Source organism: Lathyrus oleraceus, chromosome 5 (assembly GCF_024323335.1).
Source record: "Lathyrus oleraceus cultivar Zhongwan6 chromosome 5, CAAS_Psat_ZW6_1.0, whole genome shotgun sequence".
In the NCBI taxonomy this organism is placed as follows: domain Eukaryota; kingdom Viridiplantae; phylum Streptophyta; class Magnoliopsida; order Fabales; family Fabaceae; genus Lathyrus; species Lathyrus oleraceus.
Window position 1 is genome coordinate 436,056,975 of NC_066583.1, and position 13,625 is coordinate 436,070,599.

Sequence of the window (13,625 nt, forward strand, 5' to 3'; positions counted from 1 at the left end):
TTAAAGAATTGGATTTAATTGAGCAGTTTAGAGATTTGAGTTTGGTGTGTGAGAGTACTCACAATAGTGTTAAATTGGGAATGTTGAAATTAACGAGTGGTATTCTGGATGAGATTAGAGAGGGTCAGAAATCCGATATGCTTTTGGTTGATAAGTTGACTTTAGTGAATCAAGGTCAAGGTGGTGAATTCAGAGTTGATGAGAATGGTGTTTTGAAATTTGGTAATCGGGTGTGTATTCCGGATGTTACCGAACTTAAGAAGAGTATTCTGGAGGAAGGACATCGTAGTGGCCTGAGTATTCATCCTGGAGCTACGAAGATGTATCATGATTTGAAGAAGTTATTTTGGTGGCCGGGAATGAAAAGAGAAATTGCGAGTTTTGTTTATTCCTGTTTGACTTGTCAGAAGTCAAAGATTGAGCATCAGAAGCCGTCTGGGCTAATGCAACCGTTGGCTATTCCAGAGTGGAAGTGGGATAGTATCAGTATGGATTTTGTTTCGGGTTTACCGAGGACAAGTAAGAATTTTGAAGCTATTTGGGTGATTGTAGACAGATTGACAAAATCGGCTCATTTCATTCCGATCAGAATGGATTATCCGTTAGAGAGATTAGCCGAGTTGTATATTGAGAAGATTGTAAGTTTGCATGGTATTCCGTCGAGTATTGTTTCAGACAGAGATCCTAGATTTACATCGAAGTTCTGGGAAGGTTTGCAGAGGGCTTTGGGAACTAAGCTGAGATTGAGTTCTGCATATCATCCGCAGACTGATGGTCAGACTGAGAGGACGATTCAGTCACTAGAGGATCTTTTGAGGGCTTGTGTTTTGGAAAAAGGAGGTGCTTGGGATTGTTATTTACCTTTGATTGAGTTTACCTACAACAATAGTTTTCATTCGAGCATTGGTATGGCACCGTTTGAAGCTTTGTATGGTAGGAGATGTCGGACACCGTTATGTTGGTATGAGTCCGGTGAGAGCGCTGTGGTTGGACCGGAGATTGTTCAACAGACTACGGAAAAGATTAAGATGATTCAGGAGAAGATGAGAATTGCTCAGAGTCGTCAGAAGAGTTATCATGATAAGAAGAGGAAGTCACTTGAGTTCCAAGAGGGAGATCATGTGTTTCTTCGTGTTACTCCGATAACTGGTGTTGGTCGAGCTTTGAAGTCGAAGAAGTTGACACCTCGATTTATTGGTCCTTATCAGATTTTGGAGAGGATAGGGGAAGTAGCCTATCGTATCGCTTTACCGCCGTCACTTGCGAATTTGCATGAAGTTTTTCATGTGTCTCAGTTGAGGAGGTACATTCATGATCCGTCGCATGTAGTCCAAGTAGATGATGTACAGGTGAGAGATAACCTGACTGTTGAAACATCACCTATGAGGATCGAGGATCGAGAGTTGAAGCAGTTGCGGGGTAAAGAGATTGCCTTGGTGAAGGTAGCTTGGGGAGGACCAGCAGGTGGCAATGTGACTTGGGAACTTGAGAGTAAGATGAAGGAGTCTTACCCAGAGTTGTTTGCTTGAGGTATGTTTTCGAGGACGAAAACTCTTTTAGTGGGGGAGAGTTGTAACACCCCGATAATAATAAAATAATTATTTAAATTGAGTTAATAATTTATTTATTAATTTAATTAAATAATTGGAAATTTTATTATTATTATTATTGGAGTATTATTATTATTATTATTATTTGGAAAATATATATATAAGTTGGAATAAGGAAAAAGAGTTTCATTTGGTAAAGAAAAGGTTTTCACGTGAAACAGAGAAGCGATCGTGAAAGAGGAAAAGGGCAAAGAGGCAGAGCAAGAGGAAGAAGGTTGGAGAAGAGAAGAGCTTGGAGCTTGGGATTCGCCGGATTAACTCAGGTAAGGGGGGTTTATCGTCGATTAATGGGTATTATGGGATAATATGTGATGGGTAGTGATAAGCCGTTAATTTGACCCTAATTGGGATTGTTGATGCTGAAGAATTATGTTGGATAAATTGTATTTAGACTGTAATTGAATCTGTGTTTGGGTTAGTTGTGAAATTCCGAACGTATAGCTTTTTACGGAATCGGAATCGGAGGTCCGGAAGTCCTCCAACGGCGGAAAATGCGGAGAATTCTGCATTCTGCCTTGTGTTAGCGCAGGAACTGCTGTTTTGTCTGCGTTAACCGGTTAACCCAGGGTGTTAACCGGTTAACACTGTTATAATTGGTGAAACTGTGCTGTTTTGCCTGCGTTAACCGGTTAACCCAGGGCGTTAACCGGTTAACACTGTTGCGTTTTGCCAGAAAATGTGTTTTGCCTGCGTTAACCGGTTAACCCAGGGCGTTAACCGGTTAACACTGTTGCAGTATGGAAAAATTTGTTAATTTAATGTGGTGTACATAATTGAGAGTTGGCCTATGTTGGCCTGTGATGTAATAGGGATTCTATCCCGCTGTTTTGAGCAGTATAGGTATTAGTAGAGTGTGCTAATACTGTGTTTAATTGATTTACATGATAATGATGTGGATACATGTGTTGATGATGTATGATGGCATGCATAATGATGTGAATGTATATATTATGCATGTATTTGTGAATGGACTGTTGTATGGCTTAGAGTGTGAGCATATGTCCATTATGAATTGTTGTTGATGCTGTATTGCTAGATGATTAGCGTGCACAGCATAGCCTTTGGGGCTGTAGCTAATTCCCATGGTGAGGAATTAGTGAGTGAACCATTGTGGGTTTGTTGTTGATGTTTGCATGCTAGATGATTAGTGTGCATAGTCTAGCCTTCGGGCCTGTAGCTAATTCCCATGGTGAGGAATTAGTGAGTGAGTCACTAGGTCTCAAATGAGTGGGACTAGTGAGCTTAGTAGCCGTATCTGGAGGGATCGGTGAGCTTGAACTATATGTTCAAGAATAGTCGGTACCGCATGTGTGGAGTCTCATTGCATAATGTATGTATGGCGTATAATATGAATGGATGTATTCCAATATTATACGTGTGTTTGTGTTGTTATGGAGTATGATTTGAGATTTTACTTGTACTTTATGTTGGTGTTGAGTATGATGTTGAGCTGATGTGCTGTTACTGATTGTATGTTGTGATTAGGGTGATTAATGCGTCATATTACTTAACATGACATGAGATTTTATAATGCTTAATTATATCGATTGAGGAACTCACCCTTACAACTATTTTTCAGGTAACGAGAACTGAGTTGAGTAGAAGCGAATGCTTGGAGTCTAGTGTAGTCTCCTTAGTGGGTCATGCTCTGATAGATGTAACATCGGGAGGGAACCTTTTTAATTATGTTGTTAAAGATTGTTGAACCAGTTTACATGTAGTATATTACATGTTTTGATTAATTCGATTTATATCCGCTGCGATTTATGCAAATGTTTAATTGATTAAATAAAGAGCATGACCGTTATTTTGGAACATGGTGTGAATGATTGTGTGACACCCTTAACTGCATAATTACTCTGATATATGTTTATTAATTTAATTAAATATTTGGGGTATTTTAGAAGGGTGTTACATTGTAGGCCCTCACTTTTGCTTCGTGCCACCTTCGCTCTATGGTACAAATTCCATTTCTCTTATGGATTCCGATGTATATCTGAATTTTGGTTTCAAATTAAACCTCTTCAATCACTTGTTACCAAACCCTACACTTCTGTGACTTTGGTCGCTTCATTCCGTTCATCTCCATGATGCATTCATATTCTACCTTCATTCACTTCATGTGATATACCCTATTATTTGAGCCAAATACAATATACCTTTGAGCTCCATCTTGCATCTCTTTGTGAACCAAGAGTCGATTTGTTTGTCTTATAAGTCCTCTCGTTGCTTAGATGAACATATCCTTACTTACTTTACAGTCGTATACAGGCAATCCTTCTTTTCGGTTATTCCAATACAGTGTTGTAGACCCTCACTTGTTGGTTCATACCAGTTTACTCTTGGGTTCATATCTCACCCATTTTTGGAGTTCAAATCACATTATCCTTTGGTTCAGACCATACTTTGATCACTATTCTTTTCATCTTCCACCACTAGTTCCTTGAACTACGAAGCTCTGAATTCCTCATTTCACTATGAGGATGTGTAGGCATGAGGGCCCCAATCCTCACCGAGCACTTTATCTATTTCTATTCCTTTTCCCATTCTTTTGCGAGTAAACTTTAGATATAATACCTATTCGAGCGAGAACAATCAAAATGGTCCCCATGGAGTACCATGGATGTTTGGGGTGCAAATACCTTCCCCTTGCATAACCGACTTCCTTACTCAACATATCTCTTTCCCCCGAGTTTTATCGATGTTTTCCCTTTCCTTCTAGAATAAATAAAGTTCGACGGTGACTTTGTTGTATGTTCGAGTGTGTGATACGTTCGGGTATATTTCCGCTAGCTTCAGCTGGAAACTCTGTTGTGGATGCTTTGCTACTTAGAGTACTTCCTATTCGCCAAAAGGAGTCGAGCCTAGTTTAGGTTGTTTTCTCGCTAGTTTTAGGTGTTTACCTTTATGTATTTACTCGTTTTATTTATCTCATTTCTTTATATTATGGATATTATCTATTATACTCCCTATTGGGATGGGATAGATTACATGAGAGAGAAACGCTACACCCGAGCTTGAGTACATACACAGGATATCAACGTGACTAGAGTCGTGTTTGACCATCGTGGAGTTATTCTGTGATTATGGTTGACACGAGACGTCACACCTAGAGTAGATCCTTTTAGGAGCATCATTGTCCGACGAGTCATTCGTCTAAGGCAATGGTATCTCGAACTAGGTCGTTGACTCTAGGAACCTTCTAGGTTTCTTTTGAAGACTAGAACTGCCTGTGAGGGGGATGTGGGATTTTTCTGTAGGAAACCATAGCCTCTACATACCTTGTTCTCATTGACATCGGACCTTTGATCCTGCATCGGGAAGTATACACAGATTATCCAGATTATTCCCATGTGGTTGACATATATTATTGCATATCATTATTACATTACTGTACAGATACCAAAGTTTTTTCCCTGAATTATTATACCATCGATGCTTTGAATCTATGGGTACTTCATAATTATTTTCATTGCATCCCTAACATTTGCATTCATGCATCCATATTTCATGACTATCAACTAGAAAAAGCTCACTTTGTACTTTCTCCAGTCTGAAAGACGACGACTCTTCGACACCAATACTTCACAAGAGCTAACAAGTCGAGAATTATGGCAGATCTGGAACAAGAGAATGATACCTATAGGGAAACCTTAGCTCAAGTCCAAGGCAGAATGGATACCTTCCAAGGTAACATGAACACTATATTGGAGTACCTTCAAGCTCAAAAGGCCACTACCTCCACCTCTGTTGCCAATCCTGCTTCTGCTGTAATTACTTATGATATGGCCGTCACCACTTCTGTTGATGTTGTTATGGTTACTATGGTTCAACCAGTGAGCCAACCTTGTTGGTGTAAGCCCTAGAGGCCAATACTTTTGGTACTTGTATCGAATTATTTACTAATAATAAAAGGCTTTTTCTTTATTATGTTTGTTTAATAAAGTCCCTATAATAGCTAGTCCGTTTAATGTATCAAGTATGACTTAATCATGAGATCACATTAAACATAAGGACACTATTCTTAAAGTATCCGTAGTCGAGATTTATTGTGAAGTGGGATAACATTGAAGCATTAAGACTATTATGTATATAGACTGATGATCACATCTCATGGATCATGGATAAGGAGTTATCAAGTCTTAAACATAGGTATGAATATTAAGAGTAATATTTATACTGGATTGACCCGCTATGAGAATACTATATAGAATGTTATGCAAAATGTCATAAGTTATTCTCATGGTGATAATGGTGTATACCACCCTTCGAACTGAAACCACTATGGACCCTAGATGTAGAGTCGAGTGCCTTATTGCTGATCAAACGTTGTCTGTAACTAGATGACCATAAAGACAGTTGATGGGTACTCCACGAAGCATGCTAAGGGACATGAGTGACCTAGATGGAATTTTCCCATCCTATGTAACAAGATAAATGTCTATGGGCCCAATATTGAACTGGACAAGGATGACACGATATATGCCTTGTGTTCAATATAGACATAAGGGCAAAAGGGTAATTGTACACATAAGTATTATCACAGAAGGATTTGTCAGATCACATGAAATTTTCGTGTCTTGGGTAGCAGTGATGTGTTGCTAGATACCGCTCACTGTTTATTATGTTAAATACGTGATTTAATATAATTGCCAATGACGCGAAAACCTACAGGGTCACACACAAAGGATGGATTGATGAGAGATAGAGTAACTAAGGAACACCGTAAGGTACAGTGCACTGAAGTGAATTGTAGAACATCGTAAGGTACGGTGTACTTAAGTAGAATACGAAATATGGTAAGGTACCACGCGCTTAAGTGATTTTGGCATATTATAAGATATGGGCCACATACACTTAAGTGGACCTTTTAGCTTATAGCCCACACAAGTAGTTATATAAATAGAACCCTTGTGCAGAAGCATTAGTGCTGTTGCATTTTTCGTTTCTCTCTCTCTCTCTCTCACTCAAAGCCTTCATTCGTAGCAGCTAGTACTGAGATTGAAGTAATCTGTTCGTGTGGACTGAGTAGAGGCGTTGTCATCGTTCAACGTTCGTGATCGCTCCGTAGATCTGCATCAAAGGTTTCAATTGTTACAAAAGGTAACGATTCTATCACTGATCATCCCCATTCGTAAGGATCACTAAAGGAGAAAATTTTAAATTCCGCTGCATTTTGGATCGCCATTCTCCTTCAAACCTATCTGTCAGCCAAGCCCTAGTAGGCACGCCATTGCCTACCCTTGGGGGTTGCCTCATAATTTTACTCTCTAAGCTGCTAATGGGAATGCTTTTGTGCCATATCAATCATTTGTTGTACATTCTGCCAATGAGAATGTTGTTTCCCATCCTTGGGGCATGACCACTCTTTCTCCTCAAATGTTTAATATTGACAACCGTGAGATCAACCCATAATAAGCTCTTCAAGCTTCTGCACCAGTCATTTTTGAAGCTCCTAATGACAACGAAGATGAAAATAGAGGTCCAACCCGCCACTTTCGTCTTCCTCCTCAAGCTACTCAACCTACTGTTTAGAATTTGAATCAAGGTGTTCAAATACCTCCTCCTCATCCTAGGGTATCTTCAGCTGTTGCACCTCCATTTGGGTATCTTGGGGCACCCTATGCTCCATATCAGAATCAATGTGGTCTGACTCTTGGTCAGATGGTAAATCAGGGTGTGATGTATCCTCAAGGGTATCCTCAGTTTGCTTCTCCTCAATTTATGGCTCAGACAACTTCTCATGGTGTTCAACCTCCCAATCATCAAGTCAATCCTCAGCCTGCGAATCAGATTGTTGTTGGTTCAAATCAGAATAGACAAGCAGACTACCGATTACTAGATGAGAGGATCAAAGCCATTGAAGGCTTCTTTGCTTATGGTATGGATGCTAAGTACTTGTGCCTAGTTCCTAATGTGGTGTTTCCCCCTAAGTTCAAAGCACCATACCTACCAAAATATAAGGGTTTAAGTTGTCCAAGAAGTCATGTCATCATGTACTATAGGAAGATGGCATCCTACATTGATAATGATGATCTTCTTATCCATTGCTTCCAAGACAACTTATCTAGGGCATCCTTAGACTGGTACATAGACCTGGAACGCAGTAAAATTATATCTTGGAAGGACTTGTCTGAAGCCTTTCTCAAGAAATACAAATATAACCTGGAAATGGCTCCCACTAGGTTACAACTGCAAAATCAAGTCTGCCATCACAATGAAACATTTTAAGAATACTCTCCAAGGTTTGTAATATGAAAAGATGGTTGGTAGTGTGTCTTCCAACTTTGCAGACATAGTGACCATTGGAGAACGCATTGAGAATAGGCTGAAAACTGGGAAGATTGCTAGTATTAACAGCCAGTAAGTGGCCAAGAAATCTCAGGGTTTTCCTAAGAAGAAAGAGGCTGAAGCAAACGCGGTAACAGTAAATGTCAATCCTCCAGTTCAAGCGCTTATGGCTCCTATGCCATACTACCCTTATCCATACATTGTTGTTGCTCAATATCAGCAACCTGCATACCAACCACGATATCAGAAGCCTCCTCAAGCTCCAATTTCCTAGAATCAACAAGATAACAGAAACCAGAGTCAAGGTCAGCACAGACGGTTTGATAGAAAGCGTCCTCATCGTGACCCAGTCCCTGTGTCATATGCTCAATTACTCCCTTACTTTATTCAGCAAGGGGCAATCGTGCCAAAGGAGATTACGCCCGCTACGTTCCGTACCATGCAAAGTACAACCCTAATGCTTCGTGCGCATACCATGCGGTACATATAGGACATTCCACCGAGGATTCTTGGCCTCTCCAGTCAAGAGTACAAGAGCTGACCGATCAGAAGGTTTTGTAATTCTCTGGGGTGGGACCTAATGTCATAACCAACCTGTTTCCAGACCACTGTGGACAAGTTGTGAATGCAGTTAGTGGCGAAGATTTCTCAGATTTAGTTGCTTCTTCAGAGGAGTATCAAGGCTAGCAATATCATATCGATTCAATTATGTCTTATTTGTAATCTTTCCTTGTTTGTTATATGTTGTTCATTTGTAAAACTTGTCTGGTCTTCAGATGATAATAATAATGAAATAAACGTGCATGTTTTGCTTAAATCCATTTGTGTTCACTTATATTTTATTTATCAACATCAAATTGTTTGTCAAATAAAATCAAAAGAGAATGATGCAAATTAAAATACGCAAGATCGTTTCCTGTATGCTTTTGAATAAGACTGTGTTGATGATGCAAGGCATTCTTCAATCCCTAAACACCGGAGATATAAGGAAGTTAATCCCTAGTCAACCCCTTTGGGCCTTGAAGTAGGAGTTTCCTTCTTTATACATACAAACTCTCATGTTAAACCAGGGGCAGGGTTGTATTCAGTTTAGTTTAGACCTGCATTCAAATTTCAGAAAGAGAATATCTCATTAAGTGATCAATCATACCATATCCCTCTAAAGAGGATGGAATCACAAATTCAAATGGTTATCCCTTACCAAAGGAGTGAGATAGTCACAATCCTTACAACAAATCAAGAAAGTAGGGTATCACAGGATTTGCTCCAAAATAAAAGATTGAGAAATAAGAAAAATTAAAATAAAATGAAAAGCCCGCTAAGTCAAAAGCTTGGAAACAAGATTGACTTAGGCAAAAGTTAGGGTATCCCGGTGGGCTGCAGACCCAAAGGATCAGCCCAAGCAAAAATGAGGGTAAGAAAAATGAAAAGTCAGAGGATCAATATCAAAATCCTCAGCAAGAGAAAATCTCTATGACTACAAATCAAAGCAAAAGGTGAGTGGCTACCGCTCCAAAATCTCATTGGGTTCCATAACCATCTCTGATACTATTCAAAATCCTTTTCCGAAAGATGGACGCTTGTTTTAAGCTAACTGAACGTAGGACTGGAGAATATCACGAAGAATGAGCGGGTTAGAATAGGTTTCGAGCCTTATATCCTTTCCATTTGGTTTCTGAAATTGTACCTAGTGTAATCCTTCCAATTATATATATAAAAAAGATTTTTATGGTCATATCAAATGTTACACTTATTGTTAAGTATACATGTATTTGCAAATAATATAGTAAGTTCCTTGAAAATAAAAATAATAATCAAGCATTACATTTCATGCATCATTCGCATAAGCAGGTTTCTCTTTCGCCAGATGTCTCATTGGTGTTTCTTATGTGCTTCAGCCAAGTTGACTCATCGATACAATACTCGCGCCAATCACTCAAGGATCATGGAGCATCTTGAACAAGAGAACATAGATCTGAAGGACGAGATTTCCCGTCTGACTGCCATGATGGAGTCAGTCCTAGCTGCTCAGAGTCAGTCTTCTCTAACTCCCACTCCTCCTCCTCCTCAAAGGACTGTTATTTCCGAGGTGGATACCTCTACCATTCCTGCAACTGCTGCTCACTTTGCACCCAACATGCCTATCAGATTCCCATGGGGAATGCCTGCGAATTTTGTGCCTGAAGGCTTTGCGCCTACCTTTGGTTCCATGCCGACATCTAGCACGGTCATGTCTGTGCCGCCACCTGTTGTGCATACTTTACCTCGTGTAGAAGACACCATCTATCATTCAGAGCCGTCTGAGGACCTTGATGTGTATGAAAAGATGGATGAGATGAAGGACCGATTCCTTGAGCTGCGTAAGGAATTGAAAACTTTGTGAGGTAAGGGTCTGTTTGGGAAGAGTGCTGCGGAACTTTGTTTGGTTCCAAATGTCAAGATTACAGTGAAATTCAAAGTGCCTGACTTTGAAAAATACAAAGGGAGTACCAGTCCACTCATTCATTTGGTGATGTACGCCAGAAAGATGTCTACACAAACCGATAATGATCAACTTTTGATCCATTTTGTTCAAGACAGTCTGACCGGTGTCACTCTAAGGTGGTACATGGGATTAGATAGTGAGAGCATCCTCACATTTAATGATTCGGGCGAATCATTCATGAAGCAGTACAAGTACAATGTTGATATGGCTCCAGATAGAGACCGGTTGAGGTCATTGTCTTAGAAGGATAAAGAGACATTCTGATGACACTGAAATTCATCGTATTTTCGACTCCGATTTCGCATGCATTGTAGTTGTTTTATTGTTATTTTATTTTGTTATTACTATGTTTTTCTTTGTTTTCAGGTTTTCAGTCTAATCAGATCCCCGATCGTGAAAAGGAGTGAAAATGAGCTAAAAAGCCTAAAAATCAGCATTTTGCACTTGTGGCTCCCACTATGGCTGGCACCATGGGTCCAGCCATGACGTCTCATAGTTCAACTTCTCCTCAACTTCCACATCTCCCACTATCTCCACTTGGGCTCCATAATTTACTCTTATGGCGGGCACCATGGTGTTGTGGCGGGCGCCACAAGAACAAAGATGTTTCCCTCCCAAATTCAAACTTAAGGGCATCCTTGTCATTTCCATCATTTTCCTTGCCTATAAATAGAGTCTTGATTTCAATTGTTTTTTCATCCACACTTAGTTACAACTAGGCATATATCAGTATTGTAAAAGTGGTAATCGCTTCACATCGGAGTGTTGCCACACTGTGTAATCGAGTTTGGAGCACTTTGGAAGGAAGTTAATCCTACTGCCATTTTTATTTCTGTTACGCACTTTATTCAACCCTCCGATTGGAGAAGGTTTTATTGCTTTACCTTTGTCTACTTTATTTTCCCACACTCGCAGTTTACTTTATTTATTTCTCTCACTCGCACTTTACTTTATTTATTTCTCGCACTGCCTTTACTTCGTTTATTTCTCGCACCCGCACTACTTTATTTATTTCCCTCACTCGCCTTTACTTTGTTTACTTTTCCGCACTCGCACTACTTTGTTTATTTCTCGCACTCGCACTACTTTTATTTATTTTCCGCACTCGCACTACTTTGATTACTTTCCGCACTCGCACTACTTTTATTTAAATTAAAATGCACCTTTACTTTACCATGTCTAGCTAAACCTATAAAGGCTAGAATGTAAGGATCGTAATTGAACCGATAATCCGTACAATTGTTCGTAGAAACACTTAAGGGCTATTTCGACTTTCAACTTAAGTTTTCCCGCACTTAATTTCCGTTGGGTAAGATCGAAAGTCGTCCAATGTCTTTTTAAACTTAGTTGTTTTTAACTATTTCAAATACAGCGAAAGCGATTTGTTTAGTTCATTAGGAGTTTTTAACTTAAAAAGAAAAGTGATTTTAAAACTATTTTCGGACGCGTTTATAAGTTTAGAGTCTGGTTCGTGAGAACCTCTTTTGGTTAAGAAATCCAGGTCAAGATAATTTTCAACTTAGTCAAGATACTATATTTATTAAAAATAGGTTTACTACTCTAACGCAATACGCGCCTTTCTATAAGTGACAATAAGAGGGTTTGATTAGGGAGTACAACTCGGTTTTGAATACGCGAAAGCGATAGTTCCCGTTAAATTGGTTCTTTTCAAAGTAGGAAACACTGCCCATAAGTAATTCTATTAGCATGTACTTGGAATATTAATTGATTATGTGAATTACATTCGAACCTGTCTTTATTAATTGAATTTAACTTAATACTTTATTTTTCATTATGCACTCTTAAAAATCCTATGTCGATTACCTTAGATAAACACCGTAACAATAGATAACGATAGATTGACATTTGGTCTCTGTGGATTCGACAATTTTTTATATTACTTTACGCGTTCGTATAATTGCGAAAAGCACGCATCAAGTTTTTTGGCGCCGTTGCCGGGGACCAATTTCGCCAAATTTCGTACCCTGTTGTTATATCGTTTAGACTTAGGTTGTTACCTGCCGGTCAATGCGAAGAACTCGCAGCACCGGAAGCTTAGTATACCCTCTGGAGGAACCTGAACATTACGCTCACGCACGTTTATTTTTCCATAGAATTAGGAGAGCTATGGCTGAAGATCAAAATCATAGACCTCTTAAGGATTTCGCCCAACCATCCACCGAAGAACCTAGTTCTAGTATAGTAAACCCAACCATCCCAGCTAATAATTTCGAACTTAAACCCTCCCTGTTGCAACTAGTACAACAAAGACAATTCGCAGGTCTTGCTACTGAGAACCCAAACCAACATTTGAAAATCTTTCTCCAATTAGCAGACACTTTTAAAACCAATGGAGCTTCTCCTGAGGCAATCCGTTTAAGATTATTCCCTTTCTCCCTCAGAGATAAAGCCCTATCATGGTTAGATTCCCTTCCACCCAATTCCATAACAACTTGGGACAACCTTAGAAAAGTATTCCTTGCTAGATACTTTCCCCCAAGTAAGATCGCCGTTCTTCGAAACCATATAACTAGATTTACCCAGAACCAAGGAGAATCGATGTTCGAAGCTTGGGAGAGATATAAAGAGCTGTTAAGAGCATGCCCACATCATGGTTTAGAAAATTGGTTAATCATTCAGACCTTTTATAATGGACTTCACTATAACACTAAGATGACCATCGATGCTGCCGCAGGCGGCGCACTGATGAACAAACCTTATCCTGAAGCTAGAGCCCTCATTAAAGATATGGCTCAAAACCATCAATCATGGGGTATTGAATGAGCGATAGTTGAGAAGAAGGAAGCCCAAGGAGGAGTACATGAGTTAAGCTCTATAGATATGATGCAAGCTAAAATGGACGCATTCACCCTTAAGGTTGAGCATATGTGCATAAACCTGAATACTGCAGTTGCAGTTTCGTCGGATTGTGAGATATGTGGAACCAAAGGACACCAATCTGCAGAATATAGTCTATTAAATGAAACCAACTCTGAGCAAGTGAACTACGCCCAAGGGAACCCATATTCGAATACCTACAACCCTGGATGGAGGAATCACCCGAACTTCTCCTATAAGAACAATAACCCTATCCAAAATACTGCACCTCCGAGACAACCAGGTTACCAAGCCCCAAGACCAAATCAACCTATGCAACCTGTCCCACCAAAGTCGAGCCTTGAGAAAATTACGGAAAATTTTATCACTGCTTAAACCCAACAAAACAAAGAGTTCATGAA

At 39.6% G+C, this 13,625-nt stretch overlaps 1 non-coding gene across 1 annotated transcript; it reads right to left on the reverse strand.

Moving 5' to 3' along the window:
- Positions 1 to 12,897: 12,897 nt before the first annotated feature.
- On the reverse strand, positions 12,898 to 13,004 carry LOC127088602 (small nucleolar RNA R71). Its single transcript, XR_007790432.1, has one exon. It is a non-coding gene; the product is annotated as a small nucleolar RNA R71 (small nucleolar RNA).
- Between the last annotated feature and the right edge of the window lie 621 nt (positions 13,005 to 13,625).